At 46.4% G+C, this 24,006-nt stretch overlaps 1 long non-coding RNA gene across 1 annotated transcript; it reads left to right on the plus strand.

The window, feature by feature from the left end:
* The first annotated feature begins 922 nt into the window (after positions 1-922).
* On the plus strand, positions 923-23,777 carry LOC120369482. The gene is made up of 3 exons (XR_005583176.1): positions 923-1,106; positions 17,437-17,549; positions 23,287-23,777. It is a non-coding gene; the product is annotated as an uncharacterized LOC120369482 (long non-coding RNA).
* The last annotated feature ends 229 nt before the right edge of the window (positions 23,778-24,006 follow it).

Consider the following 24,006-nt stretch of genomic DNA (forward strand, 5'->3'; position numbering starts at 1 on the left):
TCATGACAGAAGATGATTTTCACTGTGAAAAAATTAAAGGAAATATACATTGAAAGGAATTATTTGAACGTCTATTCATACATCTTAATGACTTCTAACTAACCACAGAGGTAAAAGACCTGAGTGGCTGAATATGCAGATTTAGGGCCTGATGTTCATGTACAGTAAAGCCACTTGACACCACTCTGGCAGTAGAAACAGGCAGTAAAGTGGATGTTAGTTACACTCACTTCCAAGTTCTATTAGTCTGCCTGAGAGGTGTAAAGCAGCCTTAATTTAATCAGGTCTTTAATGTTAGGATGAAGAATAAAGCCTGGGAAAGACAATAATACTGAACATATTCTGATGCTGTCAGTAAATTGATGGCACACCCTCAGCCAGAATACTGCATTCAGTTCTGGTTTCCCTGACTCAGAAAAAGAGTAGCAGAAATAGATGTGGTGAGGAAATGGCTGAGGAGAACTACTAGAGGCGTTGAAAGCCTTCCACATGGAAAAACAGGAGGACAGCCAATAAAACTGAAAGGCAATATACTTAAAACTGATATTTGAAAAGCATATTAACCCTATGGAACTCATTGCCACATGATATAAGTCCAGAGCATTGTAGAATTTTACAGATTGGTTAGACATTTATATGTGTAACATGAGATCTACTATTACATTAAACAATTAGAGCTATGAACCTTCAGGCATCAGCACATAAGCCAATCACTTACTGATTGGATTAGGAAGGAGTTCCCCCTATGGGTAGGTTATTTCATAATTACCCACTATGGCAAGTGGTCCTGGTTTCTCAGTTCATCCACTGTGACACTCCCCGGTGGTACCCAGGGTTGTGAGGCACCTCACAACGACATGCCCTTATTGTGATGCAGGCTTGTCTGTGCCTGCTGTGGATCAGCTCCCTGAAACCACCCACGTCTGGCAGCACAAGAACTGTCTTCCAGGCCTATGCAGGACTCACTCTCCCTGTACAGGTAGTGATTGGCAAACACCAACCGTGGTGTCCTCAGAGCGTTCCCAGCCGTGTCCAGTCCCTTATCGAGTGAACACTCACAGAATTACCAGGCTTCTTATTCCCAAAGGAAAAGTACACACCAGCTTGTGAGTAAGCGTCAACTCAGGACCAGCACTTTCCTTAACACCACAGCACTTAATACATTTATAGTGAAAACAAGAGTATGTTTATTAGCAAAGAATGGCGATTCAGTGAGTCAGAATATTGGAAACAAATGGGTACATATAAATCAAAATCAAAACATGGTTTCTAGCGACTGAACTTTAACTCACCGGTTACTCTCTCGTCTAAAGACGTGTATCTCACCCAACATTCTCTCCAGTGTTTTCAACCAAGCCTGGTTGCAACCCCCTTTTCATGCAGCAAAAGTGCTGTCCTTTTACTTCCTCAGTGAAAGGTGTCCAGGCGCCTTCTTTGCCCCCCAAATATAATTGAGCAAACCTTTGAAGTGCACCTGAAGCTATTGAATTCTGCTTTCCAACCCCCACGCCCTTCTCTTCCCGTTAGTTTCTTTCTAAATTTCTTACAATCCTTCATTTGCATTCAGTTCAGGCTGGTGATGGTGATTAGCACCCAGTCCCAGACTAAGAATGTATTTTAGTATATATATATATATAGACACACACATAACTTCTTACCTAGTATCTGTACATACATTTCACAGTGATATCAATGCCCATTGTGACAGTGGCTTTGATTTGAGACCTCACATGACACCCTTTGGTGAATTAGAATGTACATGTCAGACCCAAGCAATCCCCATAAACCCTTTGCACCTCCTTTATCATTAAAAAGTTCTGGGGTCACACCCACAGTGCGCGTCACTCTCTCCTCTCCTTCCTATTGCCCATCGGCTATGCCCATTCCTTTCCTCCCAGTATCATACTGTGGCTTTTCTCAACAGGGCAACCCCCGCAATCACCTCCCTCTTTTTTTCTGGAGCTGCAAGCACTGCTATACATTCTCAGTCATCCCTCACCCCCTCTACTTCCCTGTCAATGCTACACTGCTTCTCTGTGCCTCATGCGGTAGAAAATGCAGGGAGCTATGCCCTGCAGCACCACCTAGAAAAGGAGGAGAGAAAATAGAGCCAGCAGCAGGCACAGTAGAGAGAGCGATGCAGGTGCACTTATCCAGCGGTATCTGGCAGTCCCCCAGTAGGGGGGGCGAGTCCCATGTGTTGGGAGTCCCTGAGGAGGGTTGCCAGGTGTCTGGTTTTCAACTGGAAAGCCTGGTCGAAAAGGGACCCTGGCGGCTCCAGTCAGCACAGCCAACTGGGCTGTTAAAAGTCCGGTCGGCAGCGCAGCGGGGGCCTGGGGCTAAGGCAGGCTCCCTGCCTCCTCTGGCTCCGCGTGGCTCTGGGAAGCAGCTGCCAGGTCCCTAGGCACATGGGTGGCCAGGGAGGCTCCGTGCGCTGCCCCCCACGCTGAATGCCAGCCTAGCAGCTCTCTTTGGCCAGGAACCGCAACCAATGGGAGCTGCAGGGTTGGTGCCTGCGGGCGTGAGGGCAGTGCACAGAGCCTCCCTGACTGCACATGCACCTAGGGGCCACAGGGACCTGACGGCCACTTCTGAGGAGCTACAGTAAACACTGCCGGGACCCTGCACCCTTACCCACACCCAAACTCCCTCCCCGAGCCGGCAACCCCCACACCCCAGCCCCCTGCCACATCCTGAGCCCCGTCCTGCACCCCAAACACCTCATCCCTGGCCCCACCCCAGAGCCCACACCCCCAGCCAGAGTCCTCATCCCGTTGTACCCCAACCACCTGTCCCAGCCCGGCGCCCTCTCCCGCACTCTGAACCCCTCATTTCTGGCCCAATCCAGAGCCCACAGCCCCCAGTCCATATCCCTCCACCCCAACCCTTGCCCCAGTCCAGAGCCCTCTCCTGCCCCCCAAATCTCACATTCCCATCCGCACCTCCCTCCCGCACCCCAAGTTCCTCTCCCAGCCTCGTGAAAGTGAGTGAGGGTGGGGGAGAGCGAGTGATGGAAGGAGTGGGGCTGAAGCAAGTGGGGAGGTGAGGCCTTAGAGAAGGGGAGGGCCTTGGGGCAGGGGTGTTCGGTTTTGTGCGATTAGAAAATTGGCAACCCTAACCCTAGCTATGGGGATGGTGTACCAGATCTGTGTTATAGTTATTACCGAATATCCCGAAAGCCCGAACAATTCAAGAGAGAGCTCTTGATGGGAAGCCTTGTATTACAGGAGTGAAACTTAAAGCCTTTGCAACAAAACCATTCCAATATTTCATATGTTTCTAGCAAAAAAAAATAGAGCATATAGGTCTCAAAATATTTTCCTGTTTTTTCCAGCCAGCTTTACTTCCAATTTAATCTAAGATGAACAGATATTGTTCCTGCAGGACCTGCACCATTCCTTTGTACTTCCATAGAAAACATCTTAAAATGGAAAATACTGAGGTTATGTAACTGTAGATACTTTTAGATTCCTAAGGCCACTGACAAGTTTGTAAATATTGTCACCCTACTGTAATGATGGGGAAACTAATGTGAGGACAGAGAAGACTGCTAAAAAAAATGTGATCAGGAGACAAAATGATGAGAGATCTCTTCTTTCACTGGTGAAATACATTGTGTGACAATGCTGGCTGGATTCCATCAAAGGCTCCTCTTCCCTGACTCCCTGTCATCTGCTGCTAGTCTAAGAAAGCTCTCAGACATGTTGCAAGAGGCAAAAAAATCTCAGAGAGAAAGAGAGTTAATGACCAAAGTCAGAACTATTAACATCAACCAAAGCAGAGTTAAAGGAACATGTGGCAGCTACATACTCTGTGCTCCCTTCCTGGCTCTTTGATCCTATGCCGCTGCAGAAAGATGCATCACAGCAACGCCTCCTGTAAAACCGCTCAGTGACTGTGCTAATTGCTAAGCTGAGGAGAACCATCGTTAACCCCCAGGCAACCACACTGCTGCTTCTTTTGTTCACAGAAAACCTGGTCAAACCCCAAGCTCACTTTGTGAGGTACAATAACATGAAGCAAGGGCCTGGAAGCGGTGCTGCACACAGAGGGCCTGATTCTCAGTTACTGCAAATATAGCGTTACACCATCTATTGGCTCCCTGTATTTTAGGAGTGTGGGGCTGGGGGTGAGGGGGGAGAGGTGATCTAAGTTATGTCCTGAGATCCCCAATTGGCTGTGGGAGAAAGTGAAGAGCTGTAGTGCAGTACACACTCACCATTCCCCCAGTCTTTCCCCCATGCAGGAGCCTTTAATACAGCTCTGCACAGGTTAGGCAAGCCTCTGGGGCAGCGGGAATATTCAGGGGACTAGTTCTGGCTTTAGGAAGCCAGTGCGTATTGTAACTGTGACTTATTGTCACAGTGCAGTGCAGCCCTTATTGTAACTGTGACTCAGGCCCATGGTTGCTACGTGCATAGGCCCGTGGTTGCTACGTGCATAGGCTCTGTTGAGGAGAGCCCAGTAGGCTGGCTGCCATTTATGTAGGCACTTGTTAAAAGAATTTGTTTATTTAAAAATAACAGCAGAGTTGAAAACTACTTGACATGTGGGATAAGGGAGTTTACCTGAAAGGTTTTTTTTTTTCCTATAGGTGGTGTTATTATTTACCGTATCTGCCAACTGGAGATCTGAGGCAGACAGCCTGCTATAAACTACTAGATGTTTTCAGTGTAAAGCTCTGGGGAATGCTACAAGACAGGGCGACCAGACAGCAAGTGTGAAAAATCAGGACAGGGGGTTGGGGGGTAATAGGAGCCTATATAAGAAAAAGCCCCAAATATCGGGACTGTCCCTATAAAATCGGGACATCTGGTCACCCTACGACAAGGTGGAGATTAATTTACAGGCCCTACCTCAAATAGCCCTGTCTATATATTTTGGACATTCCTGCCAACACATGTAAGTCCTTGCACCAGTAAGGCTTGTTAGTAAATTTGGTATCTAGATAGCTGACAACTCTGACACCTGGATTTTTAAGCCTGTTCTTCAGAATCCTGCCCTTCTGCTTACCACCCCATTGTTGGGAAGTATAGCCATCAAATTCTATATGTGATAGCATGGGCTGCTAGCTGGAGCTGAACAAAAAAATCTCTGCATTACAAACTCACTACAGCGGATGTCTCGGGTATTGAGTGAAGACCAAGTCTGAATAAATCTCCCATGATATTCATATTTAATCATTGCACTTGGAGGCTGTCTAATAAGTCAAGGCAACAACCGTTACTGACATACAATTTTCATAAAATGTAACTAACCTGTAGCCATGAGCCCCTGTCCTTTGGAATTCACGTCAGGCCTCTGAGCTGCTCTCAAAGAATAAGGAACCGTACCTCTGGAAACAGAAATGGATGACTTTAATAAAAGAGCCAAGTTGCATTGCAGCACAAAGAATAACTTTGGGGGTATTTGCATGTTGACATGTTTGCACAATAAGAATTGTCTCTGATTGATGAGGATGTTAAAACCCAAACACACTTGTGGAGGGGAAAGAGACTAAACATTTCCTCTGAGCAGCTAAGCCTGGAAAACAGTATCGATCAGAAACCCTTTCATATGCTCTTAGTGTAAATGGGCTTAGAGTTTTTGGTTTGGTCCAACTGCACACCTAATTATGCCACTGAACACTCTGCTATCAGAGTGTCTCACTGTTCCAGCCCGGCAGTCAGATGTGGAGCTAGACTATTGCTTTGGGGGTGGAACCTCTCAATGTCACTGAGTGCAGATTGACAGTCCTTAGAGAGCGCGCGTGTGTGTATGTGTGGTTGCGTGTATAAGGTCAGGGGGATAGTTTGAACATTTGAGAACAGGCAGCAGAGTCTGACTTGCTGTGAGTCAAGAGCACTGTAAGAAGTTTGGCTGAGGTGGGCTTGACTGTACTTTCATAGTGAGCTGATTGGATCGCCCATAACACAAAAAGCTCTCTATTGTTACCCAGTTATTTTACTGTACGGTGGTTTTGCTTCTGACAGAGCAAGCCGCTCTGTAACGTTGAGAGCGCAAGTATGCGGCAACTTGCATGTTTTCATTGTAGCGTATAACAGAACGTGTTTCCACTGTAAGCATTAGCAAGGCAATTTCATAACTATCTGTTCAGACAGTTCACAAGAGCCTGAAAAACAACTTGAGACAGATTCTCCCCTCTGGGAAATGCCATCTGAGAATATGTTAATCTAACATACACATGAAAGATTGTACCCTAGTGGTGAATCATGAAGAATACCACCTTCTTTTTTGTATGTGATCCCTCTTCCTCCCAACCTAGAGTGGGACAATCATTACTCACTCACCAAAATAGACAGCTGGAAAGTCGACATTGTGCTGCCTCTTTGCCTTGCACTGTGAGTTTGATATTGTCTGTGCCATCTTTGACAATGCTCCTGAAATTAATCAGAGGCAAAATGTCTTATTTGATTACATTTAACCATGAACACTGATCAGTTGCATGCAATTTTAACTTCAGAGCTGCATGTCCAGAGCCCTTTCTAAGAAGGGTAGAACATTACCCAGAGATAAATGGGAGGGTGTATTATCTGAGGCTATGGGAAGATACAGTCCACCGTGATGCAATTGGGGAAACCACTGTACACTTGGGGAATTAATGACTCATTTCCCATAGAATCAGAGGTAGGCAGGGTCTGAAAAAGATGCCATTGGGAAAATTATTGTGCCCTGCTGTGTGTTTCACAAATAATGCCCTGCGACAGGTGTCTTATTGAGCTTTTACTCAAATTTCTGGCATGTTCCTGCCTCAGTCAACTCCCTGCCAAGTTAATTCCAAAGCCCAGGATTCCTGCCCTTGCAGATTTCCCACCATGTGGCTTCCTTTTTAGACGGCTTCTAGGGCAAGTGTGGCCACAGCATGACAGGTACACCGCAACTGGCAACGCCATTGGAATCTCAGCCAGGCTATGGAGACTAAACTATCCTCTAGGACAGAGGTCCCCAAAGTGTGGGGTGTTCCACCCAGCCCCTCCCCACCACCCAGCTCTGCTTTGGTCCCGCCCTCGGTCCAGACGCTTTCCCGGTTCCTGGCTCCACTCCCGGCCCTGCCATTGCCCCCAGCCTCGGCCCCTGGCTGTTCCTGGCCCAGGGCCGCACCTGGCAACGAGCCTGGCTTCTGGCCCCTATTGTAGCCTCTTTGTGGCGCTGCTTCCAGCCCCACCCCCAGCTGTGGCCCCAGCCTTGGCCTCCTTACCTTTGTCCATGCCCCCTCCCACCCTCCCACCCATTGCCCCGCTCCCAGCCCCGGCTCCGAGGGGAAGTGGGGGGCACAGACAGAGGTAACGGGGGGAGCAACCCTCTAAAATTTAGGGATCACTTCTCTAAGCCCTGCATGTGATTACCTCCATGTTAGTGCTGTAGTGGTGGTCGTGAGGCTGGAGAATGCCCGGCTGCCACCAGTATCCTGGATGGGCAGAGAGCTTCAGTCTCCAGGGTTGTCACTACAGTATCTCTCAATTGAGGGGAAGGCCATTGGCATTCTTCTGGGTGGTACCCAAGGAAGGAGAATGGCGGTGGGGAGGGTCCTTCCATCCATCCTATAAGGTTCAAATAAGCTAGCCCCTTTCAGCAGCAATGAAGGGAGAGGGATGCTGAGTGTATTACTATCAGAATAGGTGACTGAAAATCAAAATATCTGTTCTCTAGTCTGTGGTTACCCCGGGTCTATTTCTCTTAGCAAAAAGTCACATTGCTCTCATTTGTGATGTCTCTTGGCTCCTCACCAGCATGGTATTTGTAATCCCAAACTGAGTTCAAGCTCAGGCAAGTTTTGCTGAGCGAGAATTGGTATTTTCGTATTTCTCCCACCTTGCTCACAGATGACAGAGGTGAGTGTGATGGGACACATTTGTGTGTCCTGTCAAGATTTTCATGCCTGCCATGCAAATTAATTGTTCTGTAATAAAAGGTATTACCCTCCCCCTCTGCTGTCCGAAGAGCCAATACGTTTGCAGTTTGGAAAGACATTAATATTTCACTCAGGGTGGTAGCTGTGGGGCCACGTGGATAAAGAAGCAATTTAGGGACTGGGAGTAACACGGTGCATTGGAAGAAAGTCTTGAGGGAATGTTTTCAAGCTCTTAAGAGTGAGTTTTTCCAAGTGCTGCTTGTAAGAACAAAACTTTGCTCCTAATGAAAGCACCGTTGAGTAGTACAAATCATGCAAGATGCTCTTTTTCATTGCAAAGCTGAATACTTGGTAGTTTGGTAGATTTTATTATAAAAGACATCATGAAAAAGTTTTCCGTCTCAAGCTAAAGTGGAAACATCCTTTGCTCATAAAAAGATCTCAATACCACCCCCGCCTCCCTCCCTCCCATATCTTCTTAGCCAATTAAAGTCCTACTGCAGATCTGTAGATCTATTGACAACTTGTTCTATGTCACTAAACTTGGTTTGCTGCCCTACTACAGGAATAACAATGTGGTGCCTCTTGGCTACACTTACAAATTTGCAGTGCTGCAGCAGGGTGTGAAAACACACCCTCTGCAGCGCTGCAAATTGCGGCGCTACAAAGCGCCAGTGTAGTCAAATCCCCACAGGGAGGTGGAGTACGGACAGCGCTGGGAGAGCTTTCCCCCAGTGCTGGCGCTTTGACTACACTTAGCGCTTCAAAGCGCTGCCGCGGCAGCGCTACCGCGGCAGCGCTTTGAAGTGCTAAGTGTAGCCACAGTGTTAACAAGAGCCAGGAGGGTTGGAATTCTGCAGGTTGCCAACATCTGGGATGTTCATTCAGTCGTTTAGCTCCCTTTTTGTTTTCCCTCCCAACTTCTTTTGTGTCAGGCTAAATATCAAGGGTGGGGGATTATACTCTAATATGCCTCAGAGTAAATTGATGCCATTATCCGCAATATGCACCAGGTCACCTGGAGCAAAATTTGGCCCTGAGACGTGCAGGAGGCCATCATCTTCTGGGAAGGTTGTGGTGCAAAGCCAGTAGCTTCAGTGTCTCTTAACACCAAATCAATTATGTACCATCTTGAATCACAAACCGCCCTACAAGGGCCCTACAAGCCCAGTTCTAGCCCAGCATGTAAACAGCTGCCAATATGGGCAGGCATGTATGCTGTGAAAGCAGCATTAATCGAGGCCAACTTTTGTGCTGCTTGCTGCCTCATACCCTGGGCAGGCTATTTGTAAAACCAACATAAATCTGATCACTGAAGGTGGGGGAAGGTGCCTCAGAGACAGCTCAGCAGGCCATGTATGCACACATCAGGCTATGCCCCTAGCCATCAGCCTCACCCCAGAATGCCTCTTTAAGTAGAACAGCCTCTTCAATTTTTTTTTTCCAGGAAGCCACAATTGTGGGTGGAGTCCCATGCAGGCTTGTCTGGCAGGTGCCCATGCATTGGTTTCTTTCCGTAGTGCCTCTCAAATTTGGCAATTTCATCTTTACAAGTTGCTGCCAGTAAATACAGCTTTCTATTTTTCTTTTTCCTCTGGGTCCCACTGTAGCTGCCTGCCTTTCCCAGCTCCTCAGCTCAACTCTATGCTTGCTGACTAACTTTCCTGCTGACAGGCTAGAGATGGCTTCAGAAATATATCAAAGGCTGCTGGAGGGGGGGGGGGTCACTTGGGAACAACTCTCAGTAAATAAAGATGGTCAATTGCTGCTTGCATCCTTCTGAAGCAGTGAGACAGACTGGTTTTCTGTTTAACACGCAAGGTGGGGACTAAAGAGATCTGCAGCAGGATAAATAAAGATGCACTTGGGCAAATGTTATGCATTTAGTCATTTATTTTTCTACCAGCAGTTTTAGAGAGTTTTTAAGTCTAATCTGTTCAGTCTCAAGAGTAAAAGCTTCGGCTTGGTGTTGATGCTTGGTCGAGTCTTAAAGCTTCATGGTTTTTTGACACTGCGCTGAATCTGAAGCTTTGATGTCTGAGACTGCTGCCTGCACAGAGTAAATCATATTTTAAAGTTTATCAGTACAGTGAGTTGTCTCTCGCTCTCTCTCTCTCTTTCTCACACACACACACACCCTTGTGACTTTGTATAGACGTTTGCTTGGTATTACCTGATGTCTTCCCTTACAGATATCTCATGGAAACTTTGCTGAGTATTTGAAAGTTGATTTGACAAATTCATGTGTTAGTGGGGCTGCAGAAGGAGCAGGGCATAAAGAGATGGCAAGGAGTCTTGTATTTCCACTAGGATGCCCCCCAGGCTTAGTCCCTGCTGCTAAAATATGCCTTGGTGGAACTTGCTGCTAGTTATAGTGAAAATGGTTGTGGCAGAGTGGAAGTCCTGAATGGCTTCTGTGTGTGTGTGTGTGTGTGTCACTGGCTGTTTACTCCATTTACAGTGATGCTTCACTCCACTTGTAGTGAAACTTCACTCTGAACTAACAGGTTTCTTCAGTGTAAACTGCTGCAGCCCAGGAAATTATCTACCAGACAGAGGTCAAGGGCCAGCTTGCAAATGGGAGCATAAGAGCTGGTGATAAGCTGTTGCTATCCTGTGCTGGAAAGTGCAATCTCTGCAGCTCCTTGCAGAGGGAAATAGAGAGGAGCCAGGCTACTCTTGCTGCACGTTCACTTGCTAGGAATGAACAATACCCAAAACCAGTCTGTGACAGGTTCGGTCACAGAGATCCCCTTGGGACTGTCACCTGACGTGCTGAGACTACCTCTGAGCCTGTTTTCTCTGCCAGTTTGGGCCTCCAGAACCCTATCTTGTTGAGCCAGACATGCAAGCCTGCTGCAACACAGTCCCAGAGTCTGAACCACGCCCCCCAAAGCAGCAGACTTAACTGAAAACAGCTTAAGAAGTGCTCCTGTCTCCAGCACCCAGACACCCAGCTCCCAATGGGATTCAAATGCCAAATAAATCCGTTTTACTATGTATAAAGCTTATACAGGGTAAACTCATAAATTGTCCACCCTCTATACATTGATAAAGAGAGATGCGCAGCTGTTTGCTCCCCCAGGTGTTAATCACTTACTCTGGGTTTAATAATAAACAAAAGTGATTTTATTAAGTATAATAAGCAGGATTTAAATGTTTTCAAGTAATAACAGACAGAACAAAGTAACCAAGCAAAATAAAACAAAACATGAACGTCTAAGCCTAAAACAGTTAAGAAACTGAATACAGGTAAATCTCACCCTCAGAGAGGTTCCAATGAGCTTCTTTCACAGAGTAGACGACTTCCTAGTCTGGGCCCAATCCTGTCCCCCGGTACACTCCTTGTCAGGTCCAGCAGGCATCTTAGGTGAAAAGTAGGGGCTGTCTCATTGCTGAGACCCCATTTGTCCTGTTTCACCCCCTTTTATAGCTTTGGCACAAGGCAGGAATCCTTTGTCCCTCTCTGGGTCCCCACCCCTCCTTCTCAATGGAAAAGTACCAGGTTAAAGATGGATTCCAGTTCAGGTGACATGATCACATGGCCTGTGAAACTTCATTACTCACTGGCCGGCACACAGGTAGACAGGAAGGCTTACAAGTAAACAGAGCCATTTACCACCAATTGTCCTAGTTGATGGGAGCCATCTAGATTCCAAGCCACCGTTAATGGCCCACACTTTGCCTAGTTACAATAGGACCTCAGAGTAATACTTCACAGTTCTAGCTTCAGATACAAGAATGATATAGTCATACAAATAGGATGAACATAATCAGTAGATTATAAGCTTTGAAATGATACCTTACAATAGACCTTTTGCATAAAGCATATTCCAGTAACATTATATTTACACTCATAAACATATTCCCATAAACATATGGAGTGCAATGTCACACAGTCATTTATTAGTAAGCCCTAAAAATAGTTTGACTAACTTCAGTATAATCTGAGGAAATATCACCAGAGAATTTATGGGAACCCTGAATGTAGGAATTTGTAATTACGGTCAAAGATCAGTCAAAATTTCTTCTTCTGCCTCCTGTTCCTAAGAAGGCAAAGGTCTGAATTCTAGTCTGTTACCCCTCGAATTAGATTCAGGTCACTGGTGTGGCATAACTGAAACAGCAGAATTCGACCCAAAGGCAGTAGACGTAAAAAACTGTTAGCTGAATCAAAGGCCAAAGAACAAGTACAGGCATCCTACCACCCCAAATGACCTGCAATTCTGAGAGGTGACACACAGCATCTGCTGCTCCCATTGTTACGACTAGAGGTAGATTTTCAAAAGTGCCTGAGGACTTTATTGAGTTGCGTTCCTAAATCGTCTAGGCACTTTTCTAATCCCTCCCGCCTCCACAAATTAAATAAATGGCACTTGCAGCTCCTGAGCTGAGTCGCTCTGTTCCTATCAAGGAACGTCTGAATAGCTCCCTGAGTGGGGGAAAAAAGCTGAGGTTTCCTCGCTTTTATTTTTAACAGCACTCATCCATTATCAGCTGTTCTTTAAGGCTCTGGGACATTCACTCCTGAACATCTGCTCCCTGTGATAGTTACTAGCGGTAGCATTAGATTATTCTCTCTCTTCTTTAGTACAGCTGCACAGGGCAGAGGTCAGGAGGCTTTATTGGAATACGTTAATAGGACCAAACACCTCCTCTATCATCTCAACCTTCGCCCTCCTGCTTGTATTTAATTTCTATGTATCGACTCCCTGAATAGAGCTGTTACTTCTAGAATTGATGGTACATTTCATGGGGCATCAGGTAACTGAGGTGCAGGGAAGGAAACCGCAGGTAGAAGGCATTTAATTGTCTCCACAACTCTCTTCCTTCAGCTGTGTAAGTATCCCTTTCCTACCAAAGGCTGAATTACTTGGTACAGAGTTTAAGGGTTTATGGATGGATTATGCTGTGGTTACAACGTTGGATGTGACCCAGGAGAGCTGGATTTATTTCCCTGGCTTTGCCACAGACTCCCTGTATGACGTGAGGCAAGTCCCTTAAGCTCGCTGTACCTTTGTTTCCATACCTGTAAAATGGGGATAGCAGAGCTGTCTTTCACCCATTGTTTACTAGACTGTCTTGTCTAGTAAAATTGTAAACTCTTTGGGGTGAAGCCTGTATCTCACTATACATACGCACAATGCTTAGCACAAAGGGGCCTTGCGATTAGTTGCCCTTACTAGATGTTGCTGACATATAAATGAATAATAATAAAAGCGGGACATATTTATAAGACAGCCCTTCAGCCACAAAATATGAAATTACTTTACGGCAGCACTGCACTGTCTCTAATATTTATCATTGTATTATTTATTTGGTTATTTCAGTTTGCGCACACAATGGGCTAGGCACTTTCTAAACATCAAAGATGATGTTGTCCGGCCCCAAAGAGTTTACAGATTAAAAGTTGTCCCTAAACCTACTTTGTCTAACTATTAAGGGTTAGACGGAAACTGACCATGGAGACAAGTTATTCCATAGTTGCCTACATTGGGGTTCATGCACTTTGCTTTAAAGCAATGGGTACTGACCAGGATACAGCACCAAGTGGCCCCCTGATCTGGTCTAGTATGGCAAATCCTTATGGTCCTAAAAAATGAACAGATCATGTATAGATGAAAGGAGCATAACATTTGAATGCTCAAGGTGGTAGTGGGTCTGTCTTGGCAATAAAGGGTTTAATAACAATTTGAGACAGATTCTCAATTTCCACTGATGTCCTTTTGCACCGCTACTGTTTGGGATTCAACCCCATTGTTTTTTTGTGCGTATGTAAGATACACAGTCAAAGCCTCAGGAACATATCTGCTCTATCTAATCTCAGGTGTCTATCTCCATACTATCTAAGCGCTGCAGGCTACAGTCATTAGGCAACAACACAGTCAGAGATACTTGAGCAGGGTTGACACATTCCAACAAGAGGTGAGCAGGAATGCAAATGGACCTGGTGAAAGAACAGCCACACTAGGGAAGCAGATTATTATTGTTGTTGTTGTTGTTGTTGTTGTGTTATAGCAATATTTTAGAAACCAGACCTAATAGCAAAATTTTGGAGGAGGAGAAGCTCAGATGCTGGCTCCTCAGCTGATGTTTGGAATTTTACTATACTCTCTTGAACCACATTAGACCTGAATGAGCTGAGATATTTAATTTTGCATATTGGCCTATGAGCTTATTATGCTACATAAGGTTGAAAAATGTGAGGTTTGCCTTCAGCATGACATTGGTGCCTGGATGGCAAGACGATTGGGTGGAGGGAGCTTGATAGCTAGCCAAACAGCACTTCTTGATATTTACGCTTTCCCTCATCAGCAACTTGCTTGATTGAGTTTTGGGGCCGCCTGAATCAAGATGAAGCCCTGCATGATGGGTCCTCAGAAGGATACACTTACGTGTTATGAGGCTAGCTATCAGCTGTATTGGGCCTACTGCTACCATTAACAGACTGAGCCATGCCAGTAAACACTTTCTTTATGAGGAAAATCCATACTTCAGGATATGTGTCATGGAGAGGATGGGAAGTGGGGGGTGGGGGGGGAATGAACTTCACAAGAAGAATGCTATTAAGTTTAAGCACAAAAACAATAGTAAAGATAGGCCCCTTAAAAGTGTTTTCAAGCTTCCCTTGACATTGCTTTTCTCTCAATAGCAAAATTTAACACAGAATTAAGTCTCATAAATTCTACATGGGGCTTGGCACTGCATTTCTGTTTAGTTGCATTAGCAAGGTAATGAGAATTTCCCTTCAATTACCATAGCTATGTTTCAAAACCTAATTTGACCTGCAACAACAGCGTCTCATCACAGACTGTTTGAAAAATTATTACACTCACTTGCACACATGCTTTTTTTGGATGACGCCAGCATGCATTCTGAAAAAACGAGCCGTGTATCACTGTATCCTAGTGATGCCACTGCTCATTTATTAAATGTGTAATCCTAGAATGACAGAGCCACATGAGACGTATAAGGCTGAAGCAAAAAGAACAAGTCCAAGATTTTCAAACATGACTAATAATTTTGAGCCCATCTTGAGATACCATAAAGAAGACCTGATTTTCAGAACGCTCTGAGCACCTAACCCGACCAGGACAAGGTCTCAAGTTGGAGGACCCAAAATTGATGCACGCAAACCAGCTAATTACTTTTCCAAATATTGAGCCAAGGATTTGCTCACAGCAACACTAGTGCGCTCACTGGGCATGAGGAACCTCAACTAATAGATCAGCTGACTTTGTGTGTTCCTCATCACTTTCAACAGTAAATGCCCTCTGGCGTCGTTTAATCTTGTTTCATTGCCTGTGAGAGCTAAACTTCTTGGAACTCTTTGTGTGTTTGGAAGGTCAAAAGGTGGATTTTAAATTAACTACTCCCAGGGAACAGAAGCGAACTAGTTCTAATGGCCCTCTGAGATTTAGGATAGCGGCACAGTGGATTCGCAGATGAAAAGTCAAAAATTCCCTTAGCTACAGGAGCCTCAAAGGGTATGTCTATGCAGGGCTAGAAAACCTGCGACTGGCCTAAGTCACCTGACTCAGGTGTGCGGGGCTTGGGAGCCAGGCTAAAAAATTGCCGGACCCTCACAGGGTCCCAGAGCTCAGGCTTCTGCTCAAGCCCAAACATCTACTCAGCAATTTTTTCAGCCCAAGCCCTGCAAGTCCGAGTCAGCTGATGCAGGCCAGCCACTGTTTTTTTAACCCTTGTGTAGACATTCCCAAAGAGGCTTGAGCATCACAAAGGTCCAGTGTGGATCTTTAGGCTGCTTGGCAGCAGTCTATGGCTTTGTCTACACTGGGAGTTGGTCACAGCTTGAAGCCAGGGTAAGCTTCACCAATGCAGATTAACTTATCTACCTGTAGTGGCTGGCCATTAATTAAAAAGGTAATAATTGGAGATATACCAATCTCCTAGAACTGGAAGGGGAATCTTAGAAGATCATTAAGTCCAGCCCCCTGCCTTCACTAGCAGGACCATTTTTTTTGCCCCAGATCCCTGGGCCACCACCTCAAGGATTGAACTCCCAACCCTTGATTTAGCAGGCTAATGCTCAAACCACTGAGCTCTCCCTCCCCCTGAATTACTAGACCTATTGTCCTGTGTAGACAAGGCCATAGACAAATCTATTGCCAAGAAGCCTAAAGACCAACATTGGATCTTTGTTTGGATTAAGCCTCTTACAGACTCCAGTCATTAAGGGACTTCCTAAGGGCATGATGTCATGGGCTTTCCTATAGACATGTATATACCAAGCGATGAGGGGTTTCAAATGACTATTTGGCTGGAGGGTCAGGGATTTGGACCACCTTACTCAGAGAATGAGGGTGACAGATGGGGAGGGTCTGTGGAGGTAAAAGCTGAGACCAAAGGGTGATACCTTCTTACTTTCCATAATTCACACAGACTTCAGCATGCCTGTGAGCTCCTGTGACAGGGTTCAGGCTAGGCATGCTAGGAATGGGTGTTAGGAGGTAAACTTTTAGCACAAATCTGTCCAGTAACAGGAGCAGTGTTATCAGATAGTCTTATTAATGTGATTACCGTATCGTCTGCCTGTTGTGTCCTCTGCCTTGTAAACAGCAGTAGAAAATGCACATTTATAATGTGCTTATACAGTATCTTGAATAGTGCTGTGGGGCACTGTGTCGCTAAAAAAACACGGGCTGGCTAAAGGAACAGGCTCTTATGGTGGGTGATTTGCCTAAATTAACTGGGTAAAAATGAACTTTTGGAACCTAGATTCTGGTGGTTTTTGTGTGCACTTGATGTCCTTCTCCCTGCCAAGACAACCTGGGAAGACAGTACTGGTGTGGTGCTAACCTTGTTCAAGATTGTGCAACACTCCAGGGCAGGTCTTAGGAGTGGGCCACCCGGGACCTGCCCAGGCTTACCATGATCAAGGAGCTGTGCCGAGGTGCCCACTGCTGGTGTAGAGTCAGAAACTGCTTCTGGCTGGTGCCCAGATTTTTCCGTGCTTCCTCCCGGTGGAGGAATATGGGGGTAGGGAACAAGATGTGATGTGTAGATACTGCTCAACCCCACCACCTCTCCCCCCGCGCCCCACCACTGGTCTGTGAGGCGCAGCACCAAGCGCTCCGTGTGACCAGGTCGCTTTCTCCACCTGGGCTCTGCTGTGAGGCGAGCATCAGGAGTTGCTGCCCTCCCCTCACAGCCCAGGTGGGGAAAGTGACCCAAACACAGGGAGCCCTGAAGTCACGCCTCCTCTCACAGCCCCCATATTGTCGAGGAGCAGCGTTGGAAGTGGGGGGAGAGTGAGTAGCAGTGCCAGCTGCTCTGTGCATCCAGGCCAGTTTCCCCATGTGGTCGCAGGAGGGGGATGCAGGGGTTAGGGGCACAGAAGGCGAGTGCACGGGTTAAGGGAACAAGGGGCACAGTGCAGGGATGGGGAGGTTGAGGAGGTGGTCACAGTGCAAGGATTGGGGCAAAGTGGGGTGGGGACCCCAGGAGGGGCCAGGAGCAATGGGGAGGCACCTATGGGGGCCTGGGGTAATGGGGGGGGCACGATGCCCATGGGGGCCAAAGGCGCCAAAATACAAGTTCACCCAGGGTGTCATTTTCCCTAGGGCTGGCCCTGACCCTTGCCTGTGCTGGTGAGAATCCATTTGTGCAAACACGCTTACTGACTGTGATGAGACTACGCAGAAGACCAAGGCATGAACCAGGCTCCATCGTATTGGTATGTGCTGAATACAGGCTCAAAGAGCCTTTAACAACTTTCTTAAAAGACCTCTTGCCTGCCAAGTGTATGGTATGAAATGACAGAGCGAAACCCGCACTTGACTTTGCTGCAGCGCCCGCTCACTCACCGATGTCTCACTCACCTGGGTCCCAAAGCCTGGCTAGCTCATGGGCACACCTTGGAGTGGGTGGGGAATCCATGATAGGCAGCACGGCAATGTGCTAGCATGTCTGCCACTCAGTATTAGTATTGCCCTGGTGACTGTAAGGGTGAGCTGATTGGCCACACTCAGGAGTCAGCGCACATAGACTAGGTCCTGAGCAACTGGGCTGACCCCTGGACCTCTTCATGTGGCTCACCCACCCCTCTTTAAGGTGCTGCCTCCACCACTTCCTTCAGCCCTCCCCCCTCCAGGACCACTGGAACAGAAGGCCTCCCACACACCTCTGCGTGAGTTTGTGAGTCTCTCTCAGTCTCCCCTGCCCACCTGTCCTCCCCAGCTGGCTGTCCCTTGAGTGCACAGCATGTTTGCACTCTGCACCAGCTTCTTCCCAACCTCAGACGCTTTTGCTGACCAGCCTCTGCTTCACTTGGGCTAAGGGAGTGAGGAAGAACCATGCAGATCAGGCAGCATGAGCAGTACAATTGCAGTGGCAGGAAGGGTGGGTAGGGTACAAGTATGGGATCTCAAAGACATGGGTCCAATTCCTTCCTGCATATGGGCAAGTCACTTAGTCTCTGCATGCCTCAGCTCCCCATCTGTAAAATGGGCGTAATAGCACATCCCTACCTCACTGGGGTGTTGGGAGGATAAATACATTAATGAGTGTAAAGTACTCAGGCACAGGTATTTAGCAGGGCCTTGAGTACCATAAATAGATGCAGTTGGCTGGTGAATGCTTGAATGAGTTCCCAGCTGGCCATGAGCACTCCTAGAGGCCTCCTAGAGCCCTGGCTATTAGACAGTCCTCAGTGTCTCTGGGAACTGACCAGCTTCTTTATGGCAGCATGCGTGGCTCTGTCACAGAGCCACACTAGCATTGTATCTTCCTTGGTCCAGACCTGTGGAGTATTGTTGAGACACTCCCAACTGAAAGCAAACGGCAGGGGTAAAACGGCTTGACTTGGGGTTTCAGCTGGAGACTGTCGGGGTGGAAGGTGACTGGACATTGAAGGAAGCGTTTGCTTTCTTGCAGAGTTACACATGACTCAGGAACCAAATTGTATTCTGACTCGCCCCTTGTACAGCCTGTTCACACTGATTTCAGTGGGATCCCTCAGGGGCATGCAGTAAAGCAAGAGCCAGGTCTATTGACTAGCCTGTTTGTTTGGCTAAATCGCACAGGCTCACGTCTGCCGAGGTTTTGCCTTACAAAGGAGGTTCATTATTTTTGTTGTGTGATGGGTCTACACTGGAAATGATACCATGAGGCCTCCTTTACACTTTGCCTAGGCAACAGCGGGGACAGAAACCTTCTGAGGCAAGTTATGCTCCTAGATAGGCAGGGCAGCAGGTGCTGGGGCCTAAAAATCCCATAGCGTAATACACAGGCAAAGACAAACTTGACTGGTGGCTGCTCCTGACTGTGGCACGAGCTGATACCATCGAGAGCCGTGTATGGCCACTTAGGGCTCATCTATACAGTGGCGGCATGTGCTCAGTGAGCTTGTGAGTTCGAATGTGCGCTAACACGCTGGGCATTAAGTGATCTTTGTAGCCCCTGTTGGTGTGTACTAAATGGTCCCTAATGCACTGTCACGTAATACTCTTGCAAACCGCACTATGTTAAAGCACACCAGCGGTCTGTACACAGCCCAATTTCTGCACAGCTGTGGCATGACACACCTGTTGAACACCATGTCGCCAAACCATGAATCTTCAGCATGAGGGCTCACGTATAGAGCACATCAGATGTTCAGGCAGGAGCGGCTCTAGCCATTTCGCCGCCCCAAGCACGGCAGCACGCCGCGGGGGGCGCTCTGCCGGTGCCTGCGGATGCTCCACCGAAGCCGCGGGACCAGCGGACCCTCCGCAGGCACGCCTGCGGGCAGTCCACCAGAGCCGCCTGCTGCCCTCCCAGCAACCGGCAGAGCGCCCCCCGCGGCATGCCGCTCCAAGCACGCACTTGGCGTGCTGGGGCCTGGAGCCGCCCCTGTGTTCAGGGCCCCTCTATTTTGTAAAAAGGAATTAGGATGGGAGGAGCAAAATCTATTTTTCAAATAATCTTGTTTGAATGCAGCACCGATTATTACAATGTATGTCATCGCTCGACTCATGGCTGCATGAATTGTTAGCATAATATGGTCACAATTATTGAGTCACAGATGAGTTTTTATTGTACAGAACATGGTGGACTAACATGGAGTTGAACTGCATATATATATATATAAAACAGCAGTTTGTAACCTGGTCTTTCGCAAGTCCTCACTGAAGAGTTGTCCCTCTGATGTCTGCTTTTACTGGCTGCTTTATTCCACCTGCACATCCCTTTATATTCTTGTGTCACTTGTTAAAGCAATAAAAGGTTAATTTGCAGTGGGGTGAGGCAGCAGAGTGCGGGGGAGGAGACTGGCATATTTTGGTGTATAATGACTTGGACTTTAAATCGCTACAGAGCTGAGCAGACTTTATTGTTTACAGTTTGAAACTGAGTGAAATGCTGTCTTTCTCCCCCCAGGTGTTTGAAGTATAATCTTTTGATTACAACATCTTTTGAAGCAGAGCTGTACTGTTTATTACTAAACCAGCTGCAGAGCTGGAATAGGGTAGGGAGGGAGGGAAAACTTGAGTAGAAATGTTCGCTGGCTGTGGTTTATCATTCACTACGGATTTTCTAAGTTTATCATCTAATCTGTCATAAAGCAGATGTGGGATGTATGTATGTAAACTTTCTAATCTAACATTAAAGTTAGGGTTTTTTTGAGGCAAGTTATACATATTTATACACTGCCCTAGGTGTGCATAGCGCTTAACACCACTGAAATCAGTGGAGCTGCACTGGCTTACATCAGGGACGATTACAGTTCACTTTATTTTATAGGTACTTTACCATTCTAAGCTCCGTGCTAACGTATTTCCCCGAATTACACCGTGTGCATTTCCCAATCTTAAAATGGGGTGACGTTCTATTGATTTGTCATCTGCTTCATTATGCTTAACCTCAGAATTGCCTTTCTTGTTGGACAACACCTTAGAATCACAGAATCATAGAATCTCAGGGTTGGAAGGGACCTCAGGAGGTCATCTAGTCCAACCCCCTGCTCAAAGCAGGACCAAACCCAACTAAATCATCCCAGCCAGGGCTTTATCAAGCCTGACCTTAAAAACCTCTAAGGAAGGAGATTCCACCACCCACCTTTTTAATATATCAGGTTGTGAGTATCCGTTGATAAGATATATTAGGAGCAGACCTTATGGGGGTACAGTTGGAAGTTATTCAGTAATGAGTATTTTGTTTTGGAACCCTTTGGACTATTATAACTGCTTTTGATCAGACCATATGTACCTATTGTTTTGCTATGCAAATGTGCTGATTTGTAGCAAATATACCTTTTGTGCATAATGTTCAAGTGGTTCTAGTGGATTGAAAGTGTTTCAAAATGGCTATGGATGAGAATTACTAGAGCTTTTCAGAGCGGCTAGTGAGAAGCCATTAGCTTCATCTTGTCATGTTTTTTCTAAACAAATTTTAAAAATTTGGTTTTACAATTACATTTTACTACTTAAACAAACAAACAAACAAACAAACAAACAAAAAATGTAGATTTTTTTGTCTCATCTAGTTGCTGAGTGAAAGATCCAAACAAACAATCTAGGGAAACTAATTTACCCAGAGGAACCATTAAAACTGACTTTGCACAAAGCAAACTGTTAAAGCAGCTCCAGATTTGGTCTTTTGATATTTGGTTGGGCAGTCGAACTACCCATCTCACCAGCTACTGATAATTATATGCATAGGGATAGATAGCTATTTTCTATTGGAAAAATGTCCCTGCCCCATTCCCCCTACCCCCACCCCAATCCATTAAGTGCTGATGTATAGCACTCCTGTAAACCCCTTACCCCTGCCCCATTCCCCAGGCTGGGAGAGCTTTCGCTCCATTGGAACCAGAGGTGTTCCATTGTGTGAGATAGGGAAGAGGCTTATGGGTCCTCACTTGCTGTGCTTAGGCCTGTGTTCAGGGCTGGCTCCAGGCACCAGCGAAGGAAGCGGGTGCTTGGGGCGGCCAATGGAAAGGGGTGGAATCTCAGTGTCTTCGGCGGCAATTCGGCGGTGGGTCCCTCAGTCCCTCTCGGAGCGAAGGACCTTCCACCAAATTGCTGCCGAAAAATGAAGCAGAGCGGTAGAGCTGTCGCTGATCGCAGCTTTATCTTTTTTTTTTTTTTTGCTTCGCCACTTGGGGTGGCAAAAAAGCTGGAGCCGGCCCTGCCTGTGTTCCATGGTGCAGGCTGCTTGGTGGGAAGGACAGGCTGTCACTCCATGGCTGCTCTGTTTACTGCTCTTCTGGAGCTTCGTGCTGAAGTCGTGAGTTCTCCAATGCCCTGCCTCACCTGCCAAAGCAGGCACTGAGCAGCTACTCTGTGCATGAAGGAACCAGCGCCTATGAGCCCCAACAGATTGCCCCAGTTTACAGCCTTGCTACTCATACTGGTTGAAATCTAACCTTGTGCACGTGGCCAGTGAAGGCCTGAGAGCTTAAGTGAGATTTAACTGGTGCATGGGCTTTCTGCTCATGGTCCTCTGCAAGGGTAGTGTGTCACCTTCTGCGTGCTGGGAACAGCATTTGGCCCACATGTGTTAGTGCCCAGACCTTTCTGAGTTGCTTAGGTACACGGGGAAATATTCTAGCTGTTTGTCCCACCACAGACATGTCATGCACTTTAGTTCTCTCTGCGCTGATCATTTTCATGCACCTCGCTCCTGTAGTGAGGAACCTCTGTTGTAATATATGCAAAACACCAGTCACACTAGCTAAACATTCCTGGTACTACTCAGTGACCCAGGAAAGAGGTGAGACTTAATGCTCAGATCACCCACTTGTTCTTCACACTGTGTAATCTTCATGCAGTGCTTTTGATTATGGGCATTACTGTGTATTATACATTAACTGGCATTCTTAAATACAAGACAACTTGCACAGCAATGTTATATAGTGCATATGCCCAAGATGCTATTCAGATGGCCCATGCCACTCCACATGAAATAATGACTGGCCTTTCTTCTGGTTAATTAGTCATCAATTTCAGATGCAATTAAAGTAAAATTACCTTTGGTAGAGGCTCGGTTATTATGACTTGTCCTGGCCATAACTCTCACTGCACTTTGTTGTTTCTTCAAATAAAAATGGTATTTCTCATGTGCCTTGGAATCTCAGGCTCATTTTTGACCCAAAGTGTCCTCAGAGAGTTATAAAACTTAGATTATATAACCTCACATTACCATGTAATGAACATAGTGAGAGTCAAGCCCAGCGAGATGAAGACAAGCAATATGAATTTATGTTTTAATAATCTTGCTTAGATTAGTGTAAATCACTGCAGGCCAGGCTCCCAGTAACTGCTGGTGAGGACTGCAACTTCTCCACTATGGAATGATAATGGTACTTTTTTAATAGGAAACTGTCAAAGGATGTGACTCCTTAATGCCCACCAAGGGACAGCTAAGAGACAGGGAGGGTGTGGTAATATCTTTTGCTGTGTAAGCTCTAAAGCTTGTCTCTCTTGCACCAACAGATGCTGCTCTAGCAAAAGATATGACTGTGCCCACCTAATAACCTAGGACCAACACAACTACAACAACGCTGCATACAGCAAGGGACAGATGGTCACTCATCTTCCAACAATCTGGTCACAGCTTTACAGTGTTACAATGGGAGTGTGTACTTTGGATTGGAACTTCATGTTATTGTACCACAACTATTACTGAAGGATTTTGGACGTTAATACTTTCTTTCTTTTTCTTTCCGTTTTTCTTTTTCTTTTTTTTGCTACGCAAGGCATTCCTTCATGCCGGGCAGTTGCTTTTTCAAATGGAAAGTGAGCACCATAGAATTATTGCAATTTTCAGTGGCGTGCCACCGGCTTAGGACTGGAATAACCCAGCTTTGAATCAGGCCTCTTGTCTCTTGATGGTGGGTGGACTGATCCATTGTACTGTTAACATTATTTTGTACTGAACCCAGCCAGCAAGAGGCATTCTGCAGAACTGCAGTAAACATCATAGATTTTCCCTGTTCTTCCAAGAGTTCCTATAATGGCTACATGTCTGAAGAGTGGTAGTTGGTCCTTGCTTTTCAACATCCAGGAAAACCCACACAAGTGCAGTGCTTAGACTTGAAACAGAAGCCACAAAATTGCAATATTGGGCACTTAAAAAATGCATAATTAGATTATAAAGCCAAAAGGGACTGCTATGGCCATCTAGTTCCAGCTCCTGCATAACACAGGTCATAG

Source organism: Mauremys reevesii, linkage group 7 (assembly GCF_016161935.1).
Source record: "Mauremys reevesii isolate NIE-2019 linkage group 7, ASM1616193v1, whole genome shotgun sequence".
NCBI lineage: Eukaryota > Metazoa > Chordata > Testudines > Geoemydidae > Mauremys > Mauremys reevesii.